This window comes from Raphanus sativus, chromosome 1 (assembly GCF_000801105.2).
Source record: "Raphanus sativus cultivar WK10039 chromosome 1, ASM80110v3, whole genome shotgun sequence".
Lineage (NCBI taxonomy): Eukaryota > Viridiplantae > Streptophyta > Magnoliopsida > Brassicales > Brassicaceae > Raphanus > Raphanus sativus.
Genome location: NC_079511.1, coordinates 23,104,189 through 23,119,559, shown reverse-complemented (window position 1 = coordinate 23,119,559; position 15,371 = coordinate 23,104,189). Strand labels below are relative to the sequence as shown.

Below are 15,371 nucleotides of genomic sequence, written 5' to 3'. Positions count from 1 at the left end.
TCCAATAACATAATTCTTGTATGTGATCGTGCTTTTGGAGAATCCTAACACAAGCCCTGGAGGGTGGCTCTGAGCTGCTGCCCTTGCTCTTTGAAAGGCAGTGGTGGAGGTGGAGGTGGAGGTGGATGCTGCGGTGGAGATTGAGGCTTAAGTGGTGCTGACTTCACAACATGATTTGATGGTGGTGTTACGTTTTGTTGCCGGGATTGTTGCTGTTGTTATCCACAGAAAGGTCCTCCATTTGAGAAACACAAGAACATTCGACATCTTAAAATCCAATATAGCAAAAAACAAATTGAAACCTTGTAAGAAATTAACAACATTTCCACAAAAAGATTACAACTTTGGGACAAACTAATATCTTTGGGACTAGGAGAAGGTAACAGAGCATAGTGAGCATCTTCTTTCTTTGTTTCTTCTCAAAATAAAAGACAAACCAGAGCTACTCTCATTAGAAATTCAATATTGCAAAAAAATGATTTTTTTTTTACAAATTAATAACATGTCCACAAAAAGATTGCAACTTTCTGACAAGCTAATACCTTTTAGATCAGGAAGAGGTGGAGGAGGAGCATAGTAAGCATCTTCTTCCTCTTTTTATTCTCACAGACCAGAGTTACCATTACAAGCAAAGTGACTCCGCCCATCGCGATTCCAACCACCACTCATGTTGATTACTCAACTGAAGCAGGAGACAGGGAAGATGGAGTTTGAGGAGATCGTCATTTGTTACCATCTGAGGGCTTCGAGGGTGGTCCTGAAACTGAAGGTGGAGGGTTTCGACTAGGGGATTAAGGAAGAGTAACAGGTCCGGGAGAAAACATGTGAGAAGGAGGAGGACAAGGTAGTTAGAGAGGGTGGAGATGAAGGAGGAACAAAAGGAAAGAGGAGACGAAAATCTGGATATTTGGAGATTTTTTCCATGGCGGAAGAAAGAGAATAAGTTGAATAATGAAAATATTATTAAAAAAATAATAAGTATTAAGTTTAACAAATTAAATCAAAAGGTAACAAATCAAATCAAAAGGGTAACTATGACTTTGTACAAGGTAACAGATAAGCAAAGTGCATCGATAGAATAAGAAAAGTGTCTCAGTATAAGGAACTGACTTAAAGTGATAATAATAAGTGTAAAAGTGACCTATAGTGTAAATGTTCTACTTTTAATGATGAATCTACCCCTTTCGTATATTTGCAGAAATGGTCCGTTAACTTTGTTTCTTTTCAGTTTGGCTCAGAAGTCTTAAATTTGACGATTGACCTTCAAATTGACCCCAAACATTCCAATTGTGCAAATCCATACCCTAATGCCCCTTATGCACATAAATGAACAAATATATGCAATGTAGACACCTAAATGCATTCTAAAGTAATTCAAGGATAATGACTACCGTATGACTTCTATAAATTAATAGTATTAGAACTTTGAAATATTATTAATTTAAAAAGATATTAGTTTACAAAAATTTCTTTAGTTAGATTTTTATTTTAATATATATTTATTCTAAGATAAGAAAAAGATCTGATTTTATTTTATAGACATTAATTGTTATTTTTTGCAATTTGACATTTATATTAATTTTATTATATTATTTGGTGTATATAATATATATTGCATAGAAATTTAATGTGGTTTTAGATATAGTATTACTTAATCTCATCAAATATATATATATATATTATATATATATATATATATATTAAGTGTCAGGAAAATATAAATTTAATTTCATCGTGAATATAAAACAAACAATATAATAATAGATTATTACTTATATAAAATATGTATACATGTAAATTATTAATTGGACTATATATTTACATAGACTTTTCTAAAAAATAATTATCTTGTTAGTTTATCGATTTGAGTCAAATTTTGAACCGGTAAAGTTGGGACCAGTAATATTTATTTTATAAGAATTATTAATTTATCGAGTACCAAATCAAACCATAAAGGATCCAATATAGTGTATTTAATGATACTCAACATCTCATTTAGTTCTTATAGAGGATCCCTTTCTCTCTCCCTCACGCAGAACCACAATGGCGTCAGTCAATCTTCAAGCGATAGAAGTTCTCAACCAAGGTATGTAATTTTGTTGGACTCTAATGATTTTTAGTTTCTAGGTTTCGAAACCTCTGCCTATCTGTAATTGTTCTTGAGTGTCAGTGATGATCGTAGTAATACTCTGTTCTTTGGAATGATGTTAGTTTTTTTAGGTTTTAATTGTTCTTGTTTGGTTTCTAGATTTCTCAAGAAATCTTCAGTTCATCAGATCGAACCAGTACTCTTTTACTGTTACTAGGAAACAAATCCGCGCGTTCGCGCGGACTATCAAATTTATTTACTTATAGTTTTAAATTGTTCAATATTAAAAAAATTAATGCACAATAATTACATTTATTTTACTTTATAAAAGTTATTTATTTGTGTTTCATTTATGTCCCACATTAATTAACTACTTAATAAAATGTATGCATGATATACACATATAAAAGTCAATTTGAATTATCTAAGTATACCTTATATTTTATTTCAAATACTGATCAATCAAGGGATTTATAAAAAAATATGAAATATTGAAATTGTTAATTGTAAAGGTGTTTTTGATTGTCTATAGAAAAAAATTGCAATTTATAAACAAATCCATTTACAATTATAAATAAAAAAATGTTGATCTTAATATTACAGGGAAAAAGCATTTTGGATATGATTTTTTTGTTAGAATAGATACTTTCACTTCTATACAATTATAAGATTAATTGAAGATTAAATAACAGCCAACTGCCACAGAGATATAATGTTAAAGAAATTGAGTTTCTTACAAATTGCATAGAGTTTTATACATTTTGCCAAATTTATCAAGATATAATTATTAAAAATGGTAATTTTAGAAGATTCAACTGATGAAAAAATTAAGAGAATAAAATGACTATTCTAAGTGATAACTACTTAGATGAATGGAGGCCTTAATTTTTAATCTCAGCCGTAAGTAATTCATATCTACATAAATCAATCTACAACATTTAGTTAAAAAGCATTCATGCAGAGAATGATGTTATAAGAAGATTTTAAAGTGATTTTTCTCATATTCTAACCTATGAATACGAAAAAATTTAAACTAAGATAGAAAAAATAGTAAGTGCGTAAAATATTATTCAATGAAAATAGAGTGTCAAATATATGTTGCATAGATTTCTCAAATATTAATATATTTTTAAGAACTGTATATTATATAATAATCAAGAATGGAATCAAGAATCAGTAACCATTGTAAGAGATATAAATTGTTTCAATGGAAGAATTCCTTTTATTTTTCCAATATAAACACTACATAATAAATCATATTTATTATATTAATCTAAACCATTAAATTAGACTTTCCTGAACCACTTTTGTGTATTGACACCCTTGCCGAAAAACGCGGCCGCGTTACCGCATTTGCGGCTGCAAAAACGCTAAATGTTAGTCAACCGTCGTGGCCGCAAAAATGCTAAACGGTGGTCAACCATCCCGAATTTAACCAACTCGGCTTAACTAATCAGCACTTAGTATGCGCCCGTATAATCATTTATGCGCTTTAAAAATCGGATTTATTACCGATCATTTAGACTCAATTAATTTAAGCCCAGACAAAACGTTGGCCTTGGATATATTGAAGCCTGAGTAAGTTTGGGTGTAATTCATATCTTGTTTATACTACTTGAATCCTTTCATTACTTTCACCATCTAGTGATGTGGGATGTTTACAAAATTGACGTGTCTCTTTTAGGTTCTTTTATTATTTTTATTGTCTTTTTCTGTAGCAATTTATAATACATTATTTATCATAAAATATATACATGATTTATCATAAAATTTATTTAAAGCCCAGTTCAATTCAATCCTCTCATATTAATTGCTACACATATGAATGTCTAGTCGTCTATATATGCACGTCTAAAAAAAAGAATCTCTCCCTCGCTCTCAATGTCTCTCTCCTTCTCCTTCACTCTTTCTCTCTCTCAGTCTCTCTCCCTCGCTGTTTCTCTCCGTAATCGATCGCAGGATGCCGGCGGTATAACTTCAAGCAATCGCTCACGCCTTTAACCCATGTTTAGATTTGTACTACGTCATACAACTCTGTTCGCTAATAGTTTAGAATGGAATATGTTTGTGTGTTATGTTATGAGGTTTACTACTATGTTCTTTTGAGTTAATCTTTGAGAATTTAAATTAGTTTCCTGAGTTTCTTGATCTTTTCTTTGAAGTTGTTAGGAAAATCTTGGATGTGTCTCGCGAGCGTTGGCTTAACGCCGACGAAATGGTGATTCTGTTTCAGAACAGACATTTATTCCACGTATCGGATTACACAGTTCCCGCTCCATGTCTTTACCTTGTCCATAATCCTGCATTCACAGACGATCGTGATTGGAATAACTTCCCCAATGGGAGACGTCTTCGATCGCTCATCTTAAGGCCATATGTGCGATTTTATACTTAATCTTGATTCTTTTTATTTACTTAATCTTGATTCTATTTATTTCGGCATGCATACTCTGCAGTTCCCGGTCGTTTCGATGACACTACTATTGTTCCTTCTGATGGCACATAAACTTACACTTTCACCATTGAAGCTCAGGTCGTTAATTACTGCAACATGATCATTCTTGAAGTTGTCATAAGTATAGCCTGATACGAAACATGTAAAATTATCTAGTCCATCAGATTCTCTGAGCAAAAAAACCTTGAAGATTCTCTTCTTTTCGATTTTATTTTCAAGAAGCTGAACCAAACACTTTCTGATGTCGTCACCACTGCCCTTGCAACTCCATAAGATTTACGAGCACAAGCTTTGTGTGTTCACAGAGACCCTTATGTCATGATTGAATCTTCTTCAATAGCTAATGTTGAGCTATCCATATATGCATTCAATCAACATAATATAACTCTTCTTATTTGTTTATTCCCTTTGATCAAGAAGTAACCAATCTTCTTGTACTTCTTGATTCTTAGTTGTTAATCACAACTCTATTTTCAATCATTTGTTTATTAGAATCCACCACAAATTATTTTGAAATCAATTTTAGATATAAATAACTTCTAAATCATTTGAAGTTAAATAACACTAGATTTTAAAAATTGAATTTAAATCACTCATTGAATAACACCAAATTTTAAATTAGATTTATAAATATCATATCCAGTAACACTAGATTTTAAAATAGAACTTAGAATCATCATTCGAATGAATTTTGCTTAGATTTAAACTCTATTAAAATACATGATTGAATAACACCAGCTAAATATGAGAACTTATTATTTGCTTTTCGACATATGAATGTTACCGTAGATGGAACATAGCTAGTGCACACAGTTCCCATATAGGTAAATCAATAAAAATAAAATAACTTGTTTACATGATAATATTTTAAATACTAAAGGAGTGTTGTTGGTTGTATAAATTGAATTCAGCTCCATTAGATTTAAAAGATATCAGAATTTTTTTTTTTTCATTTCAAATTGATTCACTAGTCATTTGTATCTAATTTCTTAATCTGCATCACTTTATTTATAAATTCAACATATGTCATTTGATTTATACACTAACTCAATAACAAATTATTAAATCCACCATTTTATTTCAAAATTCTATAATTTTTGTGTATGGTTTTTATTTTTATGGGTCAAGTTTATATTTGTGTTTCGATACCCAATATAGTATCTATCTTATTGTACAATGTTAAAATTGATAATTTTGGTAAAAGAAGAATTGGTTGGTTAAAGAAAAGATGGGTTTGTTAACAATGACAATTTCTGAAAAAGGATGATAGATTTTTGTTTAGTACAATTTATACATGAAACTATATTCAATCCATTCTAACAACTTTCAAATCAAACGATGGTAAGAATCTATCAAACATGAATAACACTAGATTTTAATTGTTGTATTCAAATATTTGATTGGATAAAAAGGGATTGTAAACACTTTTAATGAAGAAATTGTAAATCTGATAACCAATAAGATTAGATTTTAAAATCACTCAATCGAGATATTATAAATGTGAATATGAATCTGTGTTTTTGATGACAAAAAAAGGAGATATTATAAATGTATTAACTAATAACACTAGATTTTAATATAGAAATTGCAATCAATCATTGAATAACAATGGATTATAAAATCTATAGAATTTACTTTAAATCCATTATTTAATAATAACACCTAAAGCGTTATATATTCAATCATGTATTTTAACATAATTTAAATCTAAACAAAATCCACTTAATGATGATTTTAAAATTTATTTGAAAATCTAGTGTTATTGGATATTGTATTTTAAAATTAATTTAGAATCTTCCGTTGTTCAATGAATGATTAAATCCAATTTTTAAAATTTAATGTTGTTCAAGTTCAGATGATTTTAAAACTCTCCCTATTTAAAATCGACTAGGTCGCTTTCCGCGCTACACGCGGATAATTGCTACTATATAGTACGACTGATTTTTTAGTTGTGTGAATATAAAAAAATTGTAGAATTTTATGTGGTTATAAACTATTTAGTGTATAGGATATAGTATAAAAGGAACTCCAGCTCTAACTTTTATTGTTTGAATATTTCATAAAGTTTATTTTCATCGAATTTTTAGTATTAATTTTTTTTGTTAGTTGGGACAATATATCAAATTTGAATTCAGAACACATAAATAGTTCTCGAGATGTCAGGAAGTTATTCATAATTATGTTTTCTTGATTATAATCTTATGAGTGTAGCTCTAACTCATGTATTGAACTTAACTCTTATTTTTCCTTTGAAGTTTTTTATTTTTACATTGTTGTGTCAAAGTAATACTGTGTGGCTAATAATAAAGCGAATAATAGTTTTCATGCAAATAAGAAATATTAATCAGTATGTCTCTCACTTTTAAGTTTGTATTTTTTTATTATTTATATATTTCAGGGATATACTTGTCACCATGAAAACTTTATATCTCCGATTACTTATGATTTGCAGCAATTCAAAATATTGTTTAAATAATTGTACTTTATAAAAAAATTATTTAAAATGTTCCTTTAACCTAATAGCTTACTTCTTTTTGTTTTGTTCAAAATTTTTTAATATTATTCTTTCCATTCCATAATATAAAATGTTCTAAAGAAAATTTGATATTTGAAAATGTAAGATGTTTTGATATTTTTAAGATATTTTTAACTTTCTTAAATTTGGTTAACTAATAATACTGTACTTCATTTTTTGATTGGTTAACTCATTTAAATGTATATTATTAATAATATTTAAATAAAAATTGATTAGTTTTACGACCAAAAGATCATATAATATAAAACAGAGTAGTACTACAAAACCTTTTTACCATCAAATTTTTTTAGTGGTGTAATCAAGCATTGACATCTGTTGCTGACTTTGTTAGTTACTCTGATTGCATTACTATGAAGTTAAATTTTAGTCTATCGTACTGTTTAGGAACTTGACGTTATGATTTAAAGCGATGATGACTATTTAGCATCAGATTGAGAAATGAATCAAAACAAACAGATACATGTTGTTGTGTCTGATAGAGTTTGATTGAGTTTTAATATATTTTTTTTTTTTTTTTTTTTTTTTTGACAAAGCTTGAGTTTTAATATTGAATTCATTATAAATATATACAAGATATGAACACGGAACTGGTTGCCTGAAAGCCATGAAACTTTTCAAGCTATTAGTCCCAGTTTTTGTATCTAATATCTACTCAGCCATGTTTAAACCAAACTCGAGTAACTGATTCTAAAGTGGAACGAATGTAAAATGGTTGAAATGCGAATATGATTTTTCAAATCTAAATATACTATTAAATCTTAAAAACTAAAACCAAGTCTCATCCCAGCTGAAAGAAAAGAAAAACTGTAAACTGTCTTCTACTTTGAAACGTGGTCTAGGTATTAGTCTGGTTATTGTTATTTACTTTCATAAAACCAAATTAAAAGTTCCTTGAGGGTTAGCTCACTCGGAAAAGTCAAAGTCCGAGCACTGGAAACTGGCGCATTTCAAAGTGTAGCCAATCTTTCACGTCTTTTACATCACAAACACGTTAATCCAATCTTTCTCCTGAGTCAGGAGGCTGTTTCCGCAAGAAGTTAAGTCAATGTCGCAACGTACTCTCTTTTCATAACCTTTTACCTCATTGTCATGTTCCTTTTATGTTCTCAGACACCAGCTACTATAGCATAAACGGTCTGTGCTTTCTTCAGTCTCAAAGTTTTTTTAGGAGGTATGTAAAGAAGTTATCAGATTTATGAATGAAGAAGATGATTACTCTGTTTACTGTAATTTCATTACTTTCTCATTGATGTTCTCGGTTACAAGAAAAGCTTATTTATACAAGTAATGAAAACTGTAGAGGTTCTAGACAGATGGCAAGATCCTATTCTTCTTCAGAATCAATGGCTGAGAATCTGTTGTACAAACTCACGCCATTAACATCTCTGCAACCCAACGTCATCTGTCCTTTGCTTTTGACTCTCTTCTTCTCATCTTTGAAATCAGACCGTTGTTTGGTCACTTGACTGTCTGGGCTTCTCACTTCTGCATTGGGCTTAGAATACTCGAGGCCCATCTTCTCCTTCTCTTTCTCTTTACTGCAAACGGTGTCGCTTAGTGTAGTCTTCTTAATAGTCCAAACTTGGTGTAGGTGGTGAGCATACGCCAAGTTTGAATCTGAGCTTGTCAAATGCCGTGTAGGGGAGAGACTTAGTGTATATATCGGCCAGTTGGTGAGAAGCAGGGACATGCTTGACTATGAGAGCTTTCAAAGCAACCCTCTCGCACACACATAGTGATAGTCAAGTTCAAAGTGCTTGGACCTCTCGTGAAACCGAGGATTAGCAGTCAAGTGAACCGCTGATAAGTTGTCACAGTATAGTTCAGGAGTTTTAAACACAGGAATCCCCATCTCCCTCATGATGGAGCACAACCAACTGAGCTCTGACGCTGTCTCAGATAATGACCGATACTCTGCCTCTGTCGAGCTTTTAGACACAGTCGACTGCTTCTTTGAGGACCAGGAGATGATGTTGTTGCCAAGGAAGGTGCAGAAGCCTCCCGTTGATCTCCTGGTTTTCGAACATCCGGCCCAGTCACTGTCGTTGTAGGCACGGAGAGTGAAGTCTGTCTGTTTACTGAAGTTGATGCCCAGTTGAGAGGTTCCTTTCACATAACGCAACAGACGCTTCAGGTTGTTGAAGTCAGCAACAGACGGAGGATGCATCTGTTGACATATATAGTTGACGGAGAACTGTATATCAGGTCTGGTTAGAGTGAGATACTACAGTTTTCCCGCGAGACTTCGAAAGTAGCCTGGATTCTCGAAGGGACGATCTTGGTGAGGCACTTTGTTCAGTTGGATAGGTAATGGTGTGGCCACTGCATTGCAGTCGCTCATCCCTGCAGCTTCCAAAATGTCGAGGGCATATCTTTCTTGAGATAGGAATAGTCCGCCATCATGAAACTTGGCTTGAATTCCCAAGAAGTAGCTCATCTGACCAAGATCCTTCATGCGGAACTGAGTGTGGATGTCTTTGAGAAACCTCTGCTGAACTTCAGAGTTGTTTCCTGTCACCAACATATCATCAACATATAGTAGAAGCATGATAACATCTTTACCCTTTGAGTACACAAATAGAGACGCATCTTTGATGCAGCAACTGAATCCAAAATCCAACAGATAGTTGCTGAACTGAGATACTTGACGAGGTTGGACTGGGTGGGCTTTGTGTTGGGTGACTTTGCGTAGGAGCTTGTGGCTTGTGACGCAGTCGAGTAGTTGCAACTGGACCCACTGGTGGTGTCAGATCATTGCTGTCTTGATGAGACTGAGTAGAGGCAGTCTGACTTTTGTACCAAGCTTCCATCAATGCAGTATTAGCAGGTGTTTGAAGATGTTTGTATGAATTTGAGTAGGGGAAGTCACTTTCATCAAATGTGACATGCCTACTAAGGTAGACTCTTCCGGTTGAGGGTAGTAGGCACCTGTAGCCTTTGAACTTATCACTGTAACCCAAGAAAACACACTTTAGTGACCTGGGATCAAACTTGTTCTTTGAGTAGTCTCTGAGTGTAGGATAACAGGCGCAGCCAAATACTTTCAAAGCAGAGTAAGCTGGAGCTCTTTTGTACAGGATCTCATGCGGGCTCAGTGTCTTGTCCAAAGCACTGTGAGGTAACCTGTTGCTCAGATAGTTTGCTGTAAAGAAAGCCTCTACCCAAAACTTATGAGGCACTCGACTTTGAAACAGCAGTGACAGTCCAAACTCAACAATTTGTCTGTGTTTCCGTTCTGCCAAGCCATTTTGTTGTGGCGTATGAAGACAGGAAATAAGCTGTTGTATCCCATTTTGTTGCAGATGAAGAAGGAATTGATTACTAATAAATTCTCCACCACCATCACATTGAAATGATCCAATCTTAGTACAAAGGAGATTCTGAACCAACGCTTGGAAAGCAACAAAAACAGAGAAGAAATCCGACTTCTGTTTTAAAGGAAACAACCAGCTATTTCTAGAGTAGTTATCAACGAAGACTACATAGTATCTAAACCCTTGGACAGAGGTAACAGGAGCTGGACCCCAGAGGTCGCAGTGGATCCGTTCAAGAGGTCTTGAGGCAACAAACGTCGAAGCTTCAAACGGTAGTCTTGCACTCTTGCCCATCTTGCACGCTTCACAATGAGACTTAGAGCTTTTATTGATCAAGATTGTCCTAGTAGATGATAGTTGTTGGAGAGTATGAGGATTGGGATGCCCCAGCCGCTGATGCCACACTTCGTCACTCGCAGCAACTTGTCTAGTTGTGAAGAATGCTTGAAGCGCTGGAGTCCGCAACCTATACAGTCCATTAGTGTTTCTTCCCCTGAGTAGAACCTTCTTGGTTCCCTTATCATAGACAAAAACGTTGTCACAATCAAAGTTAAAGCCACAAGGGTAATCCTTTGTGAACTTTGACACAGAGAGAAGTGGTTTGGCGATATTAGGACAGACCAAGACATCTTTGATAGGAATCTTACCAGAGGTTGAAGCTATGCTTGTCGAACCAGTGTGAGTGATTGGTAAGAACTCCCCATTTCCTACCATAACAGAGTCGGACCCAAGATACGGCTGAGCATTCTGAAGATGAAGCGGTGAGTTGGTGATGTGCGCCGAAGCGCCAGTGTCTGGGAACCACTCATGACCCGCCACTTCAGCGAAGTCAGACATCCTTAGAGCAGCAAGAGCGTTGTGGATCTCATCACTCTGAAAGGAGTTGTCGAAGCGGTGACATCATCTCATCGCAACATGACCAGGTTTACCACATATTTGACACACTGGTCTAGCTTCACTATCAGCCGAAACAGAGGATCTTGAGGAAACAGAGGAGGCTGAGGAGAGATGCTGAGGAAAGCCTCTACCTCTAGTGGTGAAGAAGTTGTTTCTTCTACCACGCCCGCCTCTGTTCCTTCCAAAATAGGGTCTTCCTCTGGTGGTGTTGAAGGCTAGGTGCGGTGTTACTCCTGGTTCCACAGCGTAGCTCTGAAGTCTAACGTCAAATGCTGTGAGTCTAGGAATGATGTGTTCAAACGTAGGAGTCACGGCAGCATCCATTGTCCCCTCAATACTTGTCTTGATGGGTTCATATTCTTTTCCCAGACCCAACAGAGCAGCAAAGATCTTCATGCGTTCAGGTACTGGACTTCCAATAGAAGCAAGTTGGTCACAAATGGTTTTAATCTCTCGAAGATAGTCAGCCATGGACTTCTGTTGCTTGGAAGTGGTTTGAAGTTTGCGCTGTAACTCAAAGAGACGAGAGGAAGTTGCTCTGTTGTAGTGGGTAGCCAAGGACGTCCAGATCTGCTTCGATGTAGTGCAGTCAATGACCACACTTTGTATTTCTTCAGCTAGAGATCCGAGGAGCCATGACTGCACCACTTGGTCTGTTTGAAACCATAGCGCATAGTCAGGGTTTGGGACTGGAGTTGTGATGCCGTTGATTCCAGGTATGTTGAGAGTTGTAACCGGTGGTGGCATGGAACCAGTGACAAACCCTAGAAGACCTTGGCCGTTGAGGAAAGCCTCAAACTGCCGCTTCCAGAGAATGTAGTTCTTGTCTGTAAGTTTAAGAGAAACTGAGTGGACTATGTCCAGAGTCGGAGGCGTGTAGGGTTCCATCGCCATAGCTCTGATACCATAAAGAAGTTATCAGATTTATGAATGAAGAAGATGATTACTCTGTTTACTGTAATTTCATTACTTTCTCATTGATGTTCTCGGTTACAAGAAGAGCTTATTTATACAAGTAATGAAAACCCTAGAGGTTCTAGACAGATGGCAAGATCCTATTCTTCTTCAGAATCAATGGCTGAGAATCTGTTGTACAAACTCACGCCATTATCATCTCTACAACCCAACGTCATCTGTCTTTTGCTTTTGACTCTCTTCTTCTCATCTTTGAAATCAGACCGTTGCTTGGTCACTTGACTGTCTGGGCTTCTCACTTCTGCATTGGGTTTAGAATACTCGAGGCCCACCTTCTCCTTCTCTTTCTCCTTACTGCAAACGGTGTCGCTTAGTGTAGTCTTCTTAATAGTATGAAAGCCAAGAAATTCGACCAAAGTCAAAAACTGTTCACTGGAACAGATTAAAAGCACACGTCTGACGTCTGATATGTTTAAGCTTCCTCAGCCCTTGGGTTTACATTATTAGATTCAGATTCTCAACCTTTTCGTTTAACTTGTTAAAAAAGTAGGAAAGTATTCTTCATCAGTGTCCATCAAACCTTGAAGCTTTACAGGCAAGGGATGGTAGCTAGGCATCGACCAGTCTCTATACCTCTTTCTTCTAAAAGTCTGACTATTGTTTTTGGGTACTGAATCATGAAAGATGGGGAGGAGATTATTAGTATTGTTTATCAACAGAACCGCATGAAACGTGTGTACAGAAATATAAAAATTAGGAAAGTCTTTCGTGAAATATATATATTTGTACTACTTGTTGCCTGCCTCAGTATCTATATCAGTACTATTTGGTTTCTCTAAAGTACATAAATACGTACGTGATACGTGTAAGAGAGTGATCTGTATTCTTTGACGTTGAGATTTAATAATTTGATATTTTTCTCAGTATAAACAACTATCACAATCTAAAGACTGTAAGATTCTTTACCGTGTCTTCTTCTCAATTCCCACTCCAACCTCTCCAAGCATCCAGCTTTAGTTATCTGTCAACACCAATCCCATGATTTTAAATTAAAAAAAAAAAAACAAAACTGAAAATGCGAATTGACAAAGAAACAAAAAAAAAAGGCTTCCACCTTTGAAACGGGCTTGAGTTTGAGGCAAGGGCTATCAGTGTGAGCACCAATAACATGGAATCCGTTTCCAGCTACATATCTGTTCACAAAGATAGAAACTTTAGATAAATCGATCTCACAAAATCATTCATGAGTTTGGTTACAAAAACAACAATGGTGGAGTAGTTTCTTGTGAAGAAATACTTTTTGCCGGCTTCGAGTTTCCAGTCATCTACAACCGCTAGATCAAAGATTTAAAAAGGAGGTAAAAAAAAAGAATCAAAAGCTACGATTGATTAAGAGCCCTACGATTTTAACATCTGTGAATCTCACAGTTTTGATCCCCTACCAAAACAGACTTGTTGGAGCTTGAAGTTTTTTATTTTATTTCACCAGCAACTCTCTCTCCGCTAGAGACTCTCTGGTGATTGTGAATCTTGTCACTAAAGATGACGCCGTGACAAATCTCTCCGTAACTGTTTACCGAAAAAAATCTCCGCTAAACTTCTGGCATCGAACGGAAACCTGAAACATGTTCAGAAAACAGCTCAAAGGACGCGATTGTAGACCAACAAATGGATTTTCTGGTTGATTTGAGTCAATGAATATCTGAGAAATTGGATTGAAGGAGATACGTACCACTGTAAGTTCGAGATACAGCTAGAACAGACGGCACAAAATAATTCTAAGAACAATTATCTCTTGAATCACTGAAACAATCTTTTACAAAGACTTGTCAAATCCGAAATACTCAACGCCACACACGGCTTGACACGGATCAATTCTTAATATACCCTTATGAGGAACCAACTCCTGTTGATCACCTCTATAAATCACTCACTGTCTGAAATTCCAAAGCTGCTGCTATGTTTCCGTGAGAATTACAACTTCAAAAGCTCTAACCCTAATTCTAGGAAAAAGTACAATATATATTAAATAATATTTTCCTATTATCTAATATAATATTTCCTGTATTTTAGCATCACCAAATCTTCAAATTTGTGATCTAATCACGCTCCTTTAATGCATATTTCGTCAACCAAGTATATAGAAATATTCCATATCATCACATCTTGATATTTCATTTTTATTCTTCGAAGCGTGTGTCACACACCATCCTGTGTGTGTAACACAAGTACACGAACCAAAACTCCACCACTGCAACAGCTTTCCAAGCTCCAAGTTCTTGAGCTTACATTCTCCCTCTTTTTCACTGAGTTTTACAACTCAAGCCTAAGAACAATATGCATCATACATACCACCAAAGTACTAACTTAAACTTCCCCTGAATTAAGTATCATCTCCCCCTGCTTGAGTGAAAAACTCTTTGAACAACTTCATGATACTTGTGGGGCCATCAAAAACTCTCAGTACCTTCTAGGCCATCGAACTGGTTCTTCAAACTCAGTATATTGATCACCCATTCGATTGTATGACACACTAGTATGCTCGTGTGACACACATTTCGTAAACTTAGGATACATATCATTCTTAGCTATCCAAACATGTCCATATCTTCTAGGTTCCACATAACAAAAGTTCATCCTCCAAGCTCGCTCAGTCTGGTTTCTCCTAGAATAACAGAAAGCAACAGTATGTCCGGTCTTACCACAAAAGAGACAGCCATTCATTCGCTTAGCAACAATTTTTCTGTCTTGTATCTTTGGAACCACAGTCTTTGCTTGAGTTTCATCCCTTCGTTCAGCTGAAACAACTGGGATTGAGCGTTTTACAAACTTGATTCCTTCATTCTTGTCAACCTCTTGTGAAGTCGTCCCTTTATAACCCAAACCCCAACTGATTTTTGGAGACTGCCCAATTGACAAGATATGATCCAGACTTGCTGATCCAATGTTTAATATTCTCACTTTCTTGTAGTTCTCAGCAAGTTGTCTTTCCAGAAGCTGACTCTTCTCAAGTTCTTGATTCAACAGTTGTTTCATCTGATGAAAATTTATTCCAGACTCTTGTTGAACTTGATTCTGCTCTGCAATAACTCTCTTAAGAGACTGAAGCTCGTCTTCATTATCATCCTCTCTCACCCTACACTTTGATTCACCCTTCGCATCAGT

General features: G+C 35.2%; 1 long non-coding RNA gene across 1 annotated transcript; it reads right to left on the bottom strand.

Moving 5' to 3' along the window:
- Positions 1 to 12,892: 12,892 nt before the first annotated feature.
- Positions 12,893 to 14,178, bottom strand: LOC130496233 (uncharacterized). The gene is made up of 4 exons (XR_008935340.1): positions 13,939 to 14,178; positions 13,609 to 13,824; positions 13,321 to 13,399; positions 12,893 to 13,227 (listed from the first exon to the last, which is right to left on the bottom strand). It is a non-coding gene; the product is annotated as an uncharacterized LOC130496233 (long non-coding RNA).
- Between the last annotated feature and the right edge of the window lie 1,193 nt (positions 14,179 to 15,371).